This window comes from Artibeus jamaicensis, unplaced genomic scaffold (assembly GCF_021234435.1).
Source record: "Artibeus jamaicensis isolate MK-2021 breed Jamaican fruit bat unplaced genomic scaffold, CSHL_Jam_final contig_585, whole genome shotgun sequence".
Taxonomy (NCBI): Eukaryota; Metazoa; Chordata; class Mammalia; order Chiroptera; family Phyllostomidae; genus Artibeus; species Artibeus jamaicensis.
The window spans coordinates 2,756,175-2,775,355 of NW_026521894.1; the positions used below are offsets into that span (position 1 = coordinate 2,756,175).

The 19,181-nt window shown below is 41.7% G+C and overlaps 1 protein-coding gene across 13 annotated transcripts in view; it reads right to left on the reverse strand.

The window, feature by feature from the left end:
- Positions 1-19,181, reverse strand: part of NCAM1 (neural cell adhesion molecule 1) — a 345,984-nt gene that overhangs the window by 69,654 nt on the left and 257,149 nt on the right. The gene's annotated exons all lie outside the window — the stretch shown is intronic.

The following is a 19,181-nucleotide window of genomic DNA, read 5'->3' on the forward strand; positions in this document are numbered from 1 at the left end:
TGAATTCTTGTGTTTGGATTGTTGTGAGAATTAAACAGTCGGGAGTGAGTAACGGCTAAGAAGTCAGGATCTGGAGTCAGAGAGGCCTGGGTCCAATTTCCAGCTCTGGCTCTTAGTAACTGAATTCTCAGGAGACTCTCAGAGTTGGTTTTCCACATCTGTAAATGAACAAGACCCTCCTGACCTCACAGGGATGCTGAGGTGATGTAATAAGGTAATGTATATACGGTGCCAAACACAGTCAGGCTGTGTTGGTTGTTTTTAAAAGATAGTACATGTATGTGAATACTTTGAACTTACACACACATGTACACCCCCAACCAAAATCCCTAATAATACTGTAATGGGGATGAGATAGTGGGAACCCCTTGTCCAAATCTATGAAATATATGCCTATTTATATTTATATGTATAGATGGACAGAACCATTGGGAGCATAGATAAGTGTAGATGTGTATGACAGAGTAAGGCAACTTGCCATATTGCTATTGTTTCAAGGAGCATCTGGACATGAATTTATCTTGTTTGGGGAGAGAAAAACACACACACTATTAGGAATGACACGTGATTCCTCCAATTCTAGCTTGAGCTACTGTTGACAGCAGCTGGGTGGAAAAACAAAATGAAGTAGACTGTTTCACTTTCAAACACTGATCCAAAAACTGATGTCATTTTAAAGGAACTATAAAATGTGTGTTCTTACAGATTCTTGCTTCAGGTTCTATATAATGGCATCATAATGGCAGAAGCTATTCTAATCGTCAATGGAAGCATTCTCATTGCTTACAGCTGGCTCACAGCAGCAACTAAAATCACCTAGAAGTCATACCTAGGTCTGCCAAGGTCCCATCTACATAAATGCTGAGAATTCTACCTAGTTTCTGTCTAAACCTAAACACCCAGGGGTAATCTAGCTAGAGTTTCCAAGCCAACTGAGATAAACTTATAATGAAAGCCTTGGGAAACCCTCTGTGTGAAGTCCTCACAGGACCCTCGACCTTTGGCTTTTCCAATATGCTGGCCAGCCTGGAGAGTGAAGAAAGCCCTCAATGGTCATCCCTGGTTGAGAACATCAGCACACAGCTGATACAGGAACTAAGAATTCAAGACTGCAGGAGGAGGGAAAGAGGACTCTTGGTGGTGATTTGGGTTTGTCTTGCATGCCATTAGGAGGGAGAAACAAGAGCTTCTGGTACAAAGACAAACCATACAGACAAGCTGCTGACTACAGACAAACATTTTTAACCCAAATTCACTTGAAAGAAATGCTTGGCTCATATACCAAGCAGGCTTCCACGTTAATGAAGCCACCAAAAGTGGGCAATGTTTCATTACAAAAGTGGTGCAACAAGAAGTCCTGGTGAAAATTCTCTCTAACCCCCTGAAAACATGACTCTTCCAAATAGAGTGATGAGGGGAGGTATGGAGAAGTTGAATATGGCTTCAGAACTCTTTATCTTTGGATGCCACATGATATTATAATTGGTATTATAATGTTACAGTAAAGAACCAAAAGTATTGAGCATCACTATACAACAGAGGTCATTATCCCAAATATTCTATCCTACGGAATTCTGGTAGCCAAACAGCAGAAACCAACTTGCCAGAAGTAGGAGGCTCTATTTCTTAGCATAATAAATTATATGAGCTGCTGGGAATCAGGATAATTGGATACTGGCTCTTTTCCACCATGCTGGCTTCAAATCAGAACCCAGAGCCAAGGCAGATAATGGCCTCAGCTCTCTTGGCCTTCCAAGTTCCCAGGGTCAGATTAGCATTTCATTAGGTCTGATCAGATAGATGGTTCAATTTTATAGAAAGAAGTCAGTGGCTTCAAACCATCATTGTTATCACCACCAATCACCTAAAAGCCAGAAGACTTGACTAATGGCACATCGTACAGTGTCCTATGCTTCTGGTCATAAGGCAAAAAGATCTATACATCTTGTTTTAGTCTGCTCAGAAGCAATAGATTCATGCTGTGCCACAGATCCTCACTCCCTTTTTGCACCTTCGTGCCCAAGAATGGAGCACCTTTAATGGGCCGTCAGAAGAAATGATTCAAAGGGATAGTTAGCAGGGTCATGACTCAAACAAGTTCCATACCACATCCACAGACCAGACACAGGGGAAGAGCCAGCTGGACTCTGACATAAAGGAGCTTATTTGTTTGCTTGCAAAAGAAGCAAACAAATCATAAAAGAAGAAGATGTATTGATGAATATATATTATATATCTTTTCCCCCAAAGCAGCAGAAAGAAGCATCCCAATAGAGCCTCAAAAGGGGTGAATTCCAGGCCAGGTGTGAAATCCCTTTTGAGTGGGCATTAGCCCAGTTTCATACAGTTCCCAAGGGGTGAAAGCAGAAATGTTCCACAGCCTCTCCCACTGGGGAGTGTATAGCTGATGTATGTGTGTGCACCATGAAATGGCAAATGTGGTCTACTTACACCATGACTTCTTCCTCTTCTACTATATTTGATTCCTGGCCAGGATTATAGAGCCATTTCTAACAAAGAGGGTTGGAGCTAGAAAGGACCTGCTGCATAGTCTCCGACCCCTTCACTGTAAAGATGAAGCATGCCAAGAGCAGAAACTAGAGTCCTGCTGCAAAGTTTGGGAGCCATGGGGTTGGCCTCACACACAGTCTCTTGATCCGAGGCCTCTTCTTGCTCTATATCTCATTTTTGGGGTGTCCTCAGTAGCTACTTCATCAACTGTTTTCTCACTTGGTGTGCCCTAGTCTCACCTCTGTCCCAAAAGGGCAAGAGTAATCAGATGAGAGACTCACTCTATTAAGTGCAGCAAGGAAAGCTGGACAAATGACATGCACTCTACTAGTTCTGACCTAGCTGATGAAATGCCCAGTACTTTCAACACCAGAGTCACTTTTTCACAAGTGGCTCAGGTTCCCTGCTTCCTTCTTGGATTGCCCTTCCTGTTTCCTTTCCAAGCAGACTCTGATGGCAGGCCAGCACTTTGCATGAAGCTGAATTACTGAAATGCAGGGCAAGAATGCAAGGAGATATTTGGAACTCAGCTAAGATTTTCCAGATAAATGTAAAGCCTGTCAATTTGCCTTATTATAAACCCAGGCCTTCTTAGTAAATTGTTGCATACTATCCAATTGCCTCCAGGATGTTCCTGACAATGTTTTCTTAGGTCTGCTCTCCTGAAACCTTGCCTTGACAAAATGACTCATCAGATTTCTTTTCTTCCAGCCATAAAAAGGTACTGATACACAAGGCGAATCACTCTTTCTCCCAACAGCTTTTGCCAACATGGCAAGAAGCTGGAATTATATCTTTCAATATTTGTCCAGCTGTTGTTTGCAGATGTTGTATTCTTTACAACCAGAAAATAGGAATTTAGAGAATGCTAGCATACAACTCATTCTGAGAATTTTTTATAGCCTGCCCGTGTCTTTCAAAAATGCCTGTATGTGTTCATAGCTTTAAGCACATCTGGGCTATTGAAGATACAAAGGCTTGCAATCTCTCAAACAACCAGTGCAAAGAATTGTCAAATTTGGTTTCTGTCAAGTGAAAAATTCATGTTCTCAAAGATATATGTGTGTGTTTGTGTGTGTGTGTATCCTATAAGATAGTTACAAGTATTATCCTATTTGACAAATAAAGAAACTAAGGTCACAAAGCTAGTAAATGGTAGAGCCAAAATTTGAACCCAGGCACATCTGGCCCCATAGTCCTTGATCTTAAGTATGTATTACTTAAAGTTGGCCCTGATTGAAGTCAACCTGAATGAAAAAGGGGTTGATTTTGTGCTGGATGAACTAAGAGACAAACACACAAGTAGAAAAAAGACACTATATACTGATTCAGACCAGGGGCTGGACACAAGCTGTAGGCCACACTCTTCTCTCCCTGCATAGCCCTGCCTTTGTCTCTGCACTGAATCCTCTCTACCCCTCCCCCTAACTCCATGCCTACCTGCAGCCCTTCTCTGTGGCCACTAGTGCTCAGCTTCAGTGGCCAGAGGCTTTGAGTTGGATTTTCCCATCTATGGGTTACGCCTGATTTCCCCAATTTGGATTCTGGCTCAACCATATCATCCCTTCTTAGGTGTTAAAATTAAAATTATCCTTTAGAGAGACCTAAGTTGTGACGGGCTCTTCACTCCCTTGCAGGGAAAAGCAGTCATCTGTAGACTCAAAGCTGTTATGAGGCCATCTGTAGACTGTCCACAGTAAAGAGATTCCTATTGGAGATCATACTCATTCTAATAGGTGGACAGTCCATTCCTACTTCCTCAGTCACTGTCACTCTTAGCCAAATGGGGCTTGACCTGTTGGATAATACATAGTACCACATTATATAAAACGTTAAAGGGGACAGAACAAAAGAAAACTCAGACATTTAAAGAATAATAATTCCATGAATAGCATACCCATTATTCTGGGAAATAACTGTATTGCTTTCCTGCATTAGGGAACAAATAAGAAAGCTGTCGCTGGTACCACTAATTACGGTGAGAGCTGAAATGCCACATCTATCACTAGTTTCTCAGGAACTTAGAACAGAGCAGCCACAGCCCAGATAGGGTGGTGAAGAAAAGGAGGCAGCAGATGGTGGCCATGTGATGGTCCAAAGTGTATCCTCACTCTGAGTCTGTGCTATTACATCTGTCAATCTTATGATCCATTCATCCATAGAATTACCCATAACATTACATTATGATTTTCAGTTAAGAGTCCTCTGGCTACACTTACGGCCTCCTTCTGTCTTCTCTCAGTGTGATTCCAGGGACCCAGAAGAGCCCCACAGGCATCACCCCAGCCCCAGGCTGGTTATTGACATTCCATCTTCTTTCTTGGTACTTTTACTTTATGATTTATATGCCTAACAAGAGCAAGGACCTCTCATTATAGTCTAGACTGCTACTCGTCTTTCTGGTTTATAATGAATTAAAGATTTGGGTAGAGATTTTTAGGAGGACTGAGGAAAATGGTCCATCGGGTAGGAGCAGGGAGGTTGGGAGAGAACAAGCAAAGGCACAACATACCCACTCATCTTGACAGCTGGGACCCCCTCTGGGTGCTAATAATGCTCCTTTCTTGCCAGGGTAATGCTACAACCCTAGAGAGCTGCTAATAATAAATCATAAAAGTTAAATATAAGATGAGATCCTTATGATAGCATTTATAGTTTTTTGCTTGGGTTTTGTTTTTGTAGTAGAGTTTTTATTTAAGCAACAATTACTACATTCTTTTATTATTTGCATAGACCTCTTGCCTCCCCCAATCCAAACTCAACTGTCCTTGAAAAACTCACTTTGCTTTACCCAATAGGCAGGAGAGTCTTGGGACCCCTGTCTGTGAAGTCAAAGATAGAAACATTAAAGAGAATCCCCCATGGCACCATTATCACAATGGACTTATGTTCAAAGACTAAAATGAGTATGATCCCTAGGAGACAGTTCAAAGGTTAGGGGCAGATTGAGGCTCAGCCACAAGAAACAGACACAAAACAAACTCATCTGATGGTGGCGGAATCTTCTTTTAGGAAGGATTTCACAGACAGATGCAATATTCTTTAACTTCACCTTCAAGGTGACAAGCCCAAATTAGAGCAATTTTACAACGAAGTAACTAAACTTTCTTCTTCCTGGATCCTTATCTCAATAAGAAGGAAAAACCTGTCAAGAGATAAATTCTCTCTTTAGGGAAGGTTTGTGGAAAACCTCCTCCCAACTTCAGGAGACCAAACCCCTTTCCTGGCAATGGGAATTTCCATTGTCCACTGTGATCCTGTCTGGAAGTTCCAGCACTAAGTCTAAATAAGGGACTTGGGTTGGCCTCTCTGTGTGTCTCTCTCTCTCTCTGTCTCTCTCTCCCTCACTCCCCTTCCTCACCTAGTCTTCCTAGACAGTGAATTCCCCTCTGGGAACTAACTTTCAAATTTTTAAAACTTACCAAGTTGCACTGACCAGTCAAAACAGAATTCCTTAAAAAGAACTCGGGTCACTGGTCACTGTAATTTCCTTCTTTAAACAGAATCAGCCTCAACAGTAAACTTGGGAGTGAAATGACTAGTTTCTATTACAAAAGGGACTAACAGATGCAAAACTGAGGAGCCCTAAGACTAGTGGCTACCTGAACATATGTATGTATGTATGTATGTATGTATGTATTTAATTGATTATGCTATTACAATTGTCCCAATCCCACCCCCTTAGCTCCAAACCACCCACAACCCCCCACCAGCCAGCGAGCGATTCCTCCTTTGCTTATGTCCATGGGTCATGCATATAAGTTCTTTGGCAACTCCATTTCCTATACTTGCTCTTAACATCCCCCTGCCTATTCTATAACAAAAAGTTTGCACTTCTTAATACCTGCATTTCCCCCCAATTCCTCCAGACCCTCTGCACTGGACACCATCCCAATGTTCTCTGTATCTATGATTCTTTTTCTGTTCTGCTTGTTTGTTTATTTTGTTTTTCAGATTCACTTGTTGATAGTTATATACTTATTGCCATCTTGATGTCCATAGTTTTGATCTTTTTCTTAAATAGGTCCCTTTAACATTTCATATAATAATTGCTTAGTGGTGATGAACTTCATTAGTTTTTCTTGTCTGGGAAGCAATTTATCTGCCCTTTGATTCTAAATGAGAGCTTTGCTGGGTAGAGCAATCTTGGTGGTAGGTCCCTGCATTTCACAACTTTGAATATTTCTTGCCAATCCCTTCTAACCTGCAAAGTTTGTTTTGAGAAATCAGCTGACAGTCTTATGGGAACTCCTTTGTAGCTATTTATCTGTTTTTCTCTAGCTGCTTTTAAGATTATCTCATTATCTTTAATCTTTGGCATTTTAATTATGATGTGTCTTTGTGTGGGCCTATTTAGGTTCATCTTCTTTGGGACTCTGTGCTTCCTGGACTTGTATGTCTATGTCCTTCATCAAATTAGGGAAGTTTTCTTTTATTGTTTTTTCAAATAGGTTTCAAATTTCTTGCTTTTTTCTTCTTCTTCTGTCACCCCTATAATGCAAATGTTGGAATGTTTGAAGTTGTCTCAGAGACTCTTTTCACTATCCTTTATTTTTTGGATTCTTTTTTTCTTCTTGCTGTACTGATCGGATGTCTTTTTCTTCCTTATGTTTGAAATCATTGATTTGATTCTTCACTTCATCCACTCTGCTGTTGATTCCCTGCGATTTTTTCTTTATTTAAGTTGGTATATCCTTCATTTCTGCCTGGGTCTTTTTTAGGCTGTTGAAGTACCACCAAGTTCTTTGAACACCCTTATTACCAATGTTTAGAATTCTGGGTCTGATAGGTTGCTTATCTCCATTTAGTTTATTTATTTTTCTGGAGTTTTGTTCTGTTCTTTCATTTGGGCCATATTTCTTTGTCTTCTCATTTTGGCAGCCTCCCTGTGTTTGTTTCTATAATACTAGGTAGAGCTGCTTTGATTCCGTGTCTTGGTAGAGTGGCCTAATATAGTAGGTGTTCTGTAGGGTCCAGTGGCACAGCCTCCCCTGTCTCCTCAAATGGGTACTCCAGGTGTGCCCTCCATATGGGCTGAGTACTCCTTCCTCATGTAGATGAGTCTTGATTGCTGCCAGCAGGTCAATGGAGGGATTTACCAAGTCCATACAGTTGGTAGGACTAGCTGTGACCCCTGGCCAGCAACTACCTCCTTCTGAGGTACTTGGGTGGTGCTCCAATGTGACTTGTAACTGTCCCCTGGGTGCACATGCTCTAGGGTTTCCTGAGTGGTATAGGCCAAGGTCAGCTTCCACCTGTGTTCTCTCTGGGGCCCCCTGGCATAGCTATAAAGCAATCTGCAGATGGCTGCTGCTAGTTCCAGGCCTGAGGTTTCTCAGCAAGAAGTACTGGGGCTTGGCTTAGCTGTTGCTTGAGTGGCTTTAGGAATGTTTAAAGTCTGCACCTAGCCCAGACCTTCATATGAAAAAGCCACTGTTACCACCTTGGGTGGGCCCATAAGTTGGATAGGTCAGATCCTTAGGTAATTATCAGGACAGGGCTTACAGTGTGAGCTAGTTTGGCTAAGACTCCGATACGGTGCCACTGCATGGTGGTTCTGTGTAGGGGAGGACTCAGAAAAGGTACAGTGGCTGCCGTCTGCAGTTCTGTCTGGGAGGAAACTATCCCCTAGCTCTCACCTAATGCCAGACACTTTAGTTCCTCCCTGTGTGCCACTGGTGCCCTTCCAGCTGCTGCCCTGGTGCTAGAGCCCAGAGAGAGTGAGTTTCAGTAAGTCCATGTGTGGTGCGAGGCCCTTTAGGAGGAGAGGACTAAGAGTATCAGTTTCTTCTGCTGACCCAATCCCCACTGGTTTTTACAGCCAGAAGGTACAAGAAATTATCTTCTTGGTACTGGAACCCTGGGCTGAGTGGTCTAGTATGGGGCATCCCTTGCTCCTGAGATATACCTGTGTTTTATATCCACCACACGTGGGTTTGGGAACAGCCAGTTCTGTGCCTTTATGTCTCCACTCTTCCATGCCACCTACCCGTCTGGATAAATATGGCTTCTTTAATTCCTTAGTTGTTGGACTTCATTCAGCTTGATTTTGACAGTTCTGAGTGATGGTTGTTCTATGCTTTAGTTGTAATTTTGCTGTGGTTGTGTGAGGAGGTGAGCGCATTGACCTATACCTCTATCTTGACTGGAAGTTCAGTCCATCTGAACATATGTAATGAGTAGTATTCACACACAATGATAATGCTGTTTTTTGTTGCCTTTAACTTCAGTTCTCTTTTCTCTGCATAAGAAAATCCATAAAAAACAGCGTGTTGCACTGCTTTAATGATGCATACTCCTAGTGCCACAGTCGCTGCTGCCTTGGAAACAGTAATGTGTATGTCTGCCACCAGCATGCCCATGTCATCCTCTGGGTAACTCAGCAGGTCTCTTTGAAGCATGGATAGTGACAGTATGTGCCACTCATTTCATGTGGACTGGAATCTCTCCAACAGGCCTGTCTTTTGTTTGATAGAGTCCCTGCCCTTATTCCTTTTTAGTCCCCTCTCTCCACATCCTACCCCACCACAATCCTCAAGACTGGCCTTCTGAAGACTTCCATCACACAGACAGACAGACAGACAGACAGGCAGACAGACAGAACAACAGCGCATCCAAAAACAACAGCAACAAACTTTGACCAAAATTTAAAAAGGACCGATTTGTATGAATAACCCCTCCCCATTCATAAATTATACCCTATTTTGTCACAAGGCAAGCTTCCTTTATTTCTATAAATATGTCATAGCTGTCAGCATCACTATGTGGGCTTTAAAGATGCCAGTATCTTATAGAAAGCTATTTAACAGTGACAACCTAACAACCAAATATACCAAGTGGTCAGAATTGCCAGAGTAAATGGCTAGAGGAAAATGAGGATGTAAACCCAGCAGTGGTCCATATCCTCCCTTGGGTCAAAAACTCTTGTTTCTCTTTTTTTATGAAGCCAGCATCATCCTAATTCCAAAACCAGATAGAGACACAACAAAGAAAGAAAACTTCAGGCCAATATTGCTGATGAATATAGACGCTAAAATCCTCAACAAAATATTGGCAAATCACATCCAACAATATATCAATAAGATCATCCACCATGACCAAGTGGGATTCATCCCAGGGCTGCAAGGATGGTTCAGTTTCGCAAATCAGTAAATGTAATACATCACATAAACAAAAGCAAAGACAAAAAGCACATAATCATATCAATAGACGTGGAAAAGCTTTTAGTCTTTGCCCGGTGAGTATGATGTCGGCTATAGGTCTTTCATATATGGCCTTTATTATATTGAGGAATGCTCCCTCTATTCCCATTTTGCTGAGTGTTTTTATCATAAATGGGTACCTTATCAAAAGCTTTTTCCACGTCTATTGATATGATCATGTGCTTTTTGTCTTTGCTTTTGTTTATGTGATGTATTACATTTACTGATTTGCGAAACTGAACCATCCTTGCATCCCTGGGATGAATCCCACTTGGTCATGGTGGATGATCTTATTGATATACTGTTGGATGCGATTTGCCAATATTTTGTTGAGGATTTTAGTGTCTATGTTCATCAGCAATATTGGCCTGAAGTTTTCTTTCTTTGTTGTGTCTCTATCTGGTTTTGGTCAGATAAGGAACAAGACAAGGATGTCCACTCTCACCACTCCTATTCAATATAGTATTGGAAGTTTTAGCCACAGCGATCAGGCAAGAAAAAGAAATAAAAGGCACCCAAATCGGAAAGGAGGAAACAAAATTGTCACTGTTTGCAGATGACATGATAGTGTACATGGAAAATCCTATAGACTCTACCAAAAAACTGCTTGAACTAATTAATGAATTTGGCAAAACAGTAGGTTACAAAGTCAATATCCAGAAGTCAAAGGCATTTTTGTATACCAACAACAAAACAACAGAAGCAGAAATCAAGAAAAAAATCCCAATCGATATAGCAAAAACAAAAATAAAATATCTGGGAATAAACCTAACCAAGGAGGTAAAAGACCTGTATACAGAAAACTACACAACACTGAAGAAAGAAATCAAGGAAGACACAAACAAATGGTAACATATATCGTGTTCATGGATTGGAAGAATTAACATCATCAAAATGTCAATACTACCCAAAGCAATTTACAGATTCAATGCAATATCTATTAAAGTACCAATGGCATACTTCACAGACATAGAACAAACACTTCAAAAATTTATATGCAATCATAAATGACCCTGAATAGCAGCTGCTCTTTTGAGAAAGAAGAACAAAGTAGGAGGGATCACAATACCTGATATCAAACTGTATTACAAGGCTACTGTAATCAAAACAGCCTGGTACTGGCATAAAAACAGGCACATAGACCAATGGAACAGAACAGAGAGCCCAGAAATCAACCCAACTCTCTACAGTCAATTAATATTCGACAAAGGGGGCAGTAACATAAAATGGAGTAAAGATAGCTTCTTCAACAAATGGTGCTGGGAGAACTGGACAGCTACGTAGAAAAAATGAAACTTGAGCACCAACTTATACCATACAGCAAAATAAATTCAAGGTGGATAAAAGACTTAAATATAAGCTGTGAAACCATTAAAGTCCTAGAGGAGAACATAGGCAGGAAAATCTCAGATATTTCACGCAGCAACATTTTTACTGATATGTCCCCTAGAGCAAGGAATATAAAGGAAAGAATAAACAAATGGGATCTCATCAAAATTAAAAGCTTCTGCGTGGCTAAAGAAAACAGTATTAAATTAGCAAGACAACCAACTCTATGGGAAAATATATTTGCCAATGATACCACAGACAAAGGTTTAATCTCCAAAATATACAAAGAACTTAAACAACTCCACACTAAGAAGACAAATAACCCAATTAAAAAATGGGAAAAGGACTTGAACAGACACTTCTCCAAGGAGGACATACAGAGGATCCAGAGACACATGAAAAGGTGCTCAATATCGTTAGCCATCAGAGAGATGCAAATTAAAACCACAATGAGATACCACTTTATACCAGTCAGGATGGCTATCATAAACAAAGCAACGAACAACAAATATTGGAGAGGTTGTGGGGAAAAGGGGACCCTAGTTCACTGTTGGTGGGATTGCAGATTGGTACAACCATTATGGAAAACAGTATGGAATTTTCTCAGAAAAATAAAAATTGACCTGCCTTTTGACCCAGCAATTCCACTGCTATGATTATATCCTAAGAATCCTAAAACATCAATATCAAAGAACCTATGCACTCCAATGTTCATAGCAGCACAATTTACAATAGCCAAGAGTTGGAAGCAACCTAGGTGCCCATCAGTAAATGAATGGATCAAAAAATTGTGGTACATATACACAATGGAATTCTATGCAGCGGAAGGAAAGAAGGAGCTCCTACCCTTTGCAACAGCATGGATGAAACTGGAAAGCATAATGCTGAGTAAAATAGGCCAGGTGTTGAAAGACAAATACCATATGATCTCACCTTTAACAGGAAGCTAAACAACAAAACAAACAAGCAAGCAGAATAAAAACAAAGACACTGAAATAGAGAACAAGGGGACAGTGACCAGAGGGGAGAGGGGAGGGAATTTAAAGGGAAAAAAGGAGAGGGATTTGGAGAAACAAGTATGAAGGACACAAGGACAAGAACTAAGGGGGGCGGAAATGGGAGGGAGGTGAGGAGCACGGGGTGAGGTGGGCTGGGATGGGAGAAATAGAACACTGTACTTGAAAAATAACTAAATAAAATTAAAAAAACTGTTTCTGCATTTCATCCTGCTCTGTGGAGCTATAAGCCATTACTCTCTCTTCCTCTTTTTCTTCATGAGGTCTACACATAGATTTACAATTCAAACAGGATTTCTCATTGAGTTCATTCAGGCAAGATGACACATTCTGAATAGCAGACATGGATGTTGAAACACACACACACACACACACACACACACACACACACACACATCCCCAATCTGCACAATGTTAGCACTAAATGTCACTGGACTGTGATGTATCTGCTTCCTAGTAAGAAAAGGTGATGATAAAACCCAAGCTTTTCCCAAACTGCAAGGTAGGTTATAAAGCTGGAGAACAAAACAAACAACTACCACATCAAAGACTTCTTATCTACTATATCCTGTATTTTTTCCTTTGGGGGTGAGGCTATGAAATGACCAAAATGAGCTCAAATCTCGGGTTGGCCCTTATCTTGGACCAACCTGAGATTTGGCCCTTGGACCAAGGGCCAACCCTTGGACCTGTAACCTTTTGTTACATCACAAGAGAGAATGACCAAGAGACTAAAAACTGAGGTTAAGAGGGCTGGAGTCAAAACAGAGTTTGACCTACTCTTGCCTCTTAGTGAAAGGCTTCTGTACAGCTCAGAGATGAGGCCTCCTTTTTGTGTGGAATTCTCTCAGATACCAGCTATAAAAGGCAAACCTGCAAAGTTGGGAATAGGTCAAGAAAGAGTATCAGGAAGTGCAGCATAGAAGGCAAATGCCATTAGGGTAAAGCAAAGAGATGAAGTAACTGGATTACATATTAGTGCGGTATGACTAATGCCCTCAAAAGAGCTTCAGAAAGAAGCTGCCCTATATACTAATTCTGTCCCTTCCTCACAGTCTTCTAGAAATCACCACTGTGACATCGGCCTCACACTCATGCCATGCATGGGCAACCTCTTCCCTCCTGCTATGTGCTATAGACTCAGAGGCTATTCCTAGGAACTTCCACAATACCTAGACTATTTATGCAGAGGATTGGCAAAGACTAGACTGAACAGAGTATAGGGTGTTCCCAAATAGCCTTTAAAAAGTGACAATTCTGGGTTCTTTATTTTGTGGAAAATCAACCAGGACCACTGGAGGGCTGACTTGGGGATATTGCCTGGTTTTAGCTGTCCAAATCTGGCCCCAAGATCTTCCAAGGCCACAAAAGCCATAACAGGAAGGGATCTGGAGGTAAAGAAGTACAAAGGCCACTCCCTCCTCCCTAGTCATGAACTTGGCCTTCTACCACAGTACCACCATGCTAGAATGTAATATGTCAACATCTCTTTGAATGACTGAATTCAGTAAGAGCGGTGCCTTTGCATCCTCAATGCTCAGTACAGTGCTTGGCACAAAGTATGCTGAATTAACCTGAAGATCCTTTTTTGACTATTTGTTATAAGGTTCACACCAGCCTAATGGTTCCCAAATGTATGGGATGTACATGTTCAGGCCCTGGAATAGTATCAGGCTACCTGCTTAAGAATTACCTGGAGAGATTATGAAACACCAATATCCTTGCTGCACTCCTGAAGATTCTAATTCAGTACCTCTGTAGTGGGGCCCTGTGATTCTAATTTAAAAATGCTCCTCAGATGATTTTGATATGCAGCAAAGTGATGGATCACTGGCCTACCTGAAATAAGTGATGAATTGCAGACAATATGAAACTCATCTAAACTCTTCAGGCCCCTGACTGAAGATTTTGCTATTTACAATCTTTCTTATGTTGCCTGCTGCTTTGCCATTTATCACATTAGGCAATGTGATGCAGCTTGGCAGAAAGTCCTATTTCATGCATTTGTTTTCAAGTTTGTTACACTGGTACTTTAAGAAGTATAACCTTACACTCAAAATCCTCAGACATGTAAACATTGTGTTTTTCTAAAAGCTTTATGTCCTGCCATTAGAATGGATATAATACTAAAAAAGAGGAAGTTACAACTAGGTGCTATACCCTTAATATGCAGCTTGACATCCTTGGTCCATCTAGCCCCAGATGACAACTCACAACTCGCATGCAGATGGAAGGTCTCAGTGGATCAGTTCAGCAAGCTTTCTCTTGCTTTATTAAGCAGGTCAGCCTGAAACATTCCCCCTATAACCCACATTTAAAGTCCCCCCAGTGAAGGTGCTGGTCACTAAGTGTGAGTAATCTATTCTGGGTGCTGCATGTCCTTGTTAACGGGAAGAGAAAAGAAAAGTAAGGGGATGCATGAGGCCCTAGACACTATCTTCCTAGAATGTGACTTTGGTGTTCTGAAACAAAAAGTCTTTAGAAATTCTGACTTAGAGATAAATCATAAAACAAGATGAATTACTGTTATTGTTCTTCAAAATAGCAACTAAAAAATACTCAGGGCTAAAGGGAGTCTTTTAGCCTAGAAAACTTTCTGCTCAATGGTATAAGGAACTACCTAGTTCTTACCTTTATTCTGTTTTATTGATCCATTTCAAACCTCTACAGGAACATTAACCAGGCCTCCCAATCTTCTGCTAAACCTGGTAAAAGAAAACTTCCCATTGTTTCCAACAATTCCTAGCTACATTCATCTTGCTTTCAAAGCTGCAGAGTCCCAAGGACAAATGCTCCTCTTATATGTAAAAGATTATTACTCACCCTTAATATCTCCATGCTAGCTCATTGATTCCCCCCCCCCATAACATATGCCTCACTTTACAAGAAAAGGCTCTTTGGCAATTCATTAGCTCTTCCCTGAATGTGGGAATTCATAACCACTGCACAAATGCAGATGCCTTTTCCACAGAAGTTATAGATCTTTCTGACCACTCAGTGTGGTCTTATACACTCCCTACAAATGGCCTACACATAAGAAATATGAAAGAAAGTGTATAAATACATTTCCCTATAAACACTTGTGTTTCCTCTATTTTAAATATCAAGCGAATACAAATAATTACCCAGAAGTCTGTCACAACAGCTCACTCTCCTGAGGACACTGAGTACAGTACAAAAAGGACATCCTGAGTACCACATGGGGACCTCATTTGCTATTCAAATGGCCTGTGCAGCTGAGCACAGGAGTGCCCCCAACACCAACTGCTGGCTGCTTAAATAATTTGTAGCTGAACATTTCTTGGTCTTAAAATTAGAAATTGATAACACTATTTAATGACTCACTTAATGGAGGAAAAGAGAGAATAAGAGAATCACACCAAGCAGCTAGACTATAAGTTACCTAAGAGCAAGGTCAGGTCTTCTTTGTAATTTCAAAGCACATTAGGCTTGGTTTTATACCCAAAAGGATCCAATAAATGCTCTCTATTTCCTGACAGCAACCTTTCATTTCTCTTATGTTTTCATTATATTTTATCTCCTGAGGTGAATATTGTTTCTTAGCCTACTTGGTTAAAATGCGTTTTAAAGCTGTTTTCGATGGAAATGCCTGGGTCAGTCCCTGTGAGTGAGGTCATTAGGTCCAGCGGAAAGAGGAGGGCTGTGCCCATGTGCCAGGAGATCCAGATTCAGGTTTCTAATTGCCTAACTTGTGCTATGGCACTGGTGTCCCAGCTGTAAAATTTGGATAAAAGTAGAGCCCTGGATGGTGTGGCTCATTTGGTTGGAGCACTGTTCCATAACTGAAAGGTTGCAGGTTTGATCCCCAGTCAGGCCACATACCTGGGTTGTGGGTTCAATCTCTGGTCTGGGTGAACACAGGAGGCAACTAATCAATGTTTCTCTCTCACATCAATGTTTGTCTCCCTTCCCTTCCTCTCCCTCTCTCTCTAAAAGCAATGAAAAAAATGTCCATGGGTGAGATTTTTTTTAAATAGAGGCAAAGGGTGACAAAGTGGGAAAAGCAGATGAAAAGAAACAGGGTTTTTGTTTGGGCCTTTCCCCTAAAACACTAGGGAGGTCTTGCCAGGTCTGTTTATTTATTTGGCAAGGAAGGGGTTGGACTGAGTTTTAAGGTTTATTCCACCTCTTAGTCATATGACTGAGGCCAAGTTGGCAATTTTCCAAGGGGATTCTACTCTTCCCATCTTTTTGCCAAGGCTGGCTTGTCTCAGTGCTGTAAAGTTGTGTGGGGAAGCTTCAACATGCAGGCACAAGCTCACGTAGATCCTGAGCCAATCCTCACTGATCCTGGTAGCTCATCAGAAGCCCTGCCCCACCTGGATAGGACGTCTAAAGCCAGTGTTGCCACCTAGAGTCCTGGAGTGCCTAGGAGGTGCTGATCTCCTGCTAGCCTCTCCCAAAGTGGGGTGTTGGTCCCTGGACTAAGCTCCTGGATGAAGTTTCAGTCCACACCAGACAGGCCACCCAGCATACAATGCTGCCACCCAAAGGGCTGGGGATATGCTCCCACACCAAGCTCCTGCTGCTATTGCTCAGCCATTTCTGGTTCCTCCTCTGTAAAACAGACAGCAATATAATCTGCACCACAGAGTGGTAGTGAAGATCAAGTGAAGGACACATGATGTGCCTAATACATAGCAGGCACTCATACATGGTGATCATCATTAATATTAATAACCATAATAGCCAGTGACAGATAGATGTTAATTACACCAGGTGAAAGCCCAGAAAAAAAGCACCAGGGCTAGCCCAGTAGGTGACTGATGGGGGGAACAGAATGAGCAGACCCACTTCCTGCACCTCTTGCCCAACTAACACTGAGAGCTCTGTAAGCTAAGCTTGGTGTGTTCCTCTAATACATTTCCTGTTGTACCAGAACATACCATCAGGTAGAAGAGTGAGCTGGAAAAACAGAGAACAAGACTGACTAGTCTTCAATCAAGGCTTTTATTCTCTTTGGGGTACGAAGAACCTGATGTTACTTCAAGTGTTGAGCAATCCCTATGAACTCAAGGGAAGAGATATGAATAACTCTCAGGACAGTAAGTTGCTAAATAAGATCATTACAACAAAGACTATAAGGAAACTGAGGAGCTAAAAAGAAACTGTTGTCTCCATTTGTCTTTTTCTTCTTTTTATTGGGTTTATGCAGTAGTAAGCTTCTTAGACATGCATATTCTTGGATGTACCCCTGGGGCCTATTTCAAGAAACACATTTTGAAGCCAATGTGGCTAAGTGATCTTCTTCAAAACACTTTTAAGCTCTGGAGGCTAGAACTTCAGAAATGGAGTGGAGTCCCTCAGTCTAATCCCAGGTGGCTATTGGTTGCTGTAATGAAATCATGAGAGAAACAGATGCTGGACCAGCCAAGGACCTTAGAATGACCCTGGTTGCTTCTAAGGTTCAGTCCCATTTCTGGCAAGAAGGAAAGCCATCTGGATTAAAACCACCTGGTAAACCCTTTCCTAAGAAAAATCTGGCCATATCATGGTAGGAATACTCACATTTAAAGCAGGTAGTGGGGCCTCAGAACCTATGCCTGCCAAGGTCAGACAGTCTAAATCCCACCAGACAGAGCTCACGATGCCATGCTGACTTGGTCAGCAGGAGAGTGGGCAGCTTGGACATGAAGCTGGCAGTGCCCAGGAGCCTGCCCAGGTTCTCCCACACCACACATGCTCACCCAGCTCTCATAGTCTCTAAGTGGACTCTCCCAGCCTAGGCTGTAGAAACTCATCTTTACAGTATTAGTGAAACTGAGAAAATGACAAGCCCCTGCAGAAGAATTGCACTGCTATTCCAGATGAGGGATATTTGTATTCTAGTTTGAAACTAAACCAAGAAATGAAGAGAAAAGCGCACTGCAAATGGCTAAATACGACACTCACATCGGCAAGTGTTTAACTCTGAGCCACATGTCACACGAATGTCATTTCTGCAACCTACCACTGTCCCTACACACTTGCTGATTGCATGATTGAACCTCACATCCACCCTCCACGGGAGGCTACCATTTCCCCACTTTACAGATGAGGTGGCTGAGGCTTAGAAAGGTGAAGTAAATTGCCCAAAATTACATAGCTAGTAGATGGGGGGCTGGGATCTGAGCACTCTGGGTTGTTCTGTTCCAAAGTCCATTTCCTTGCTCTTATACTATAATGCCTGCAATAATGCACCAAGGCTTCAAATGAGAGTGATTTGTTCTACTTTTTCTACTCTGAGTACAGGTCCCTGCTGTTTATTCTTAGGGGTAAAGGGAAGAAAACAAACTTAACGCTGCAGGAAGTCTGTCCCCTGCAATGCGCATTCACATGTCACGCGCACACTCCTCACAGATCCGGTGTTTTCCTTAAGCGTGCTTGTAGTGCCCAGACGTCTGTTAGTTAGGCTTTTTGAAAGTTCATTCCAGGGAATGCCTTGTAATTCTTTTATACCAAGAAAAATCTTATGCTAAGGAAAACTCTATACTACAGCTCTTACATCTAAAGGTTTATCTTCTTCCCTAGCTAATGCTTTCCAAAGAAGGAATCGAGGATAGCCATATGCCTCAACCAAATATACTTTCTCTTGCCTTTCAACTCCAAAGTGCTTAATGTACTATTTCTATTAGGGTATTTCTTATCTGCAAAGTAAGACTGTAAACCTCTTCAGGACAGGGTAGTGTTTTTCTGGTCTCTCCTTCCTCCAAGTGCTTGGCTGTACCTGTGCCCAGCAGATGTTCCGTGCATATCAGGCAAAGTGAGGAGCATGGAGAATGTTCAGCACAGCTCTAGCACAGTCAATGCCCACAGGGGTGGGCATGAGAGGACAGGAGTGGCTCTGGTAGCTGATGTTGCTGCTGCCCAGGAATTCGGGGTCCTTTTTGTGTGCTGACCTCAGGGAAGTCACATAACCTCCAGGTCCTCAGTTTCTTTGTTTATCAGGTCATAGAGATCCAGTGTGAACATTCTTTGACTCCAGAATATGAATGAGTTGGATTCCTCCCTATCTACTTCCTCCTATTTCCAAGATGCTGCTTTAAGACACATTGTCAGAAAATCCATGTGTCTCCATATTTTAAAAGACACAATTAGAAGCAAAGGAAATCTCAGCATTTCA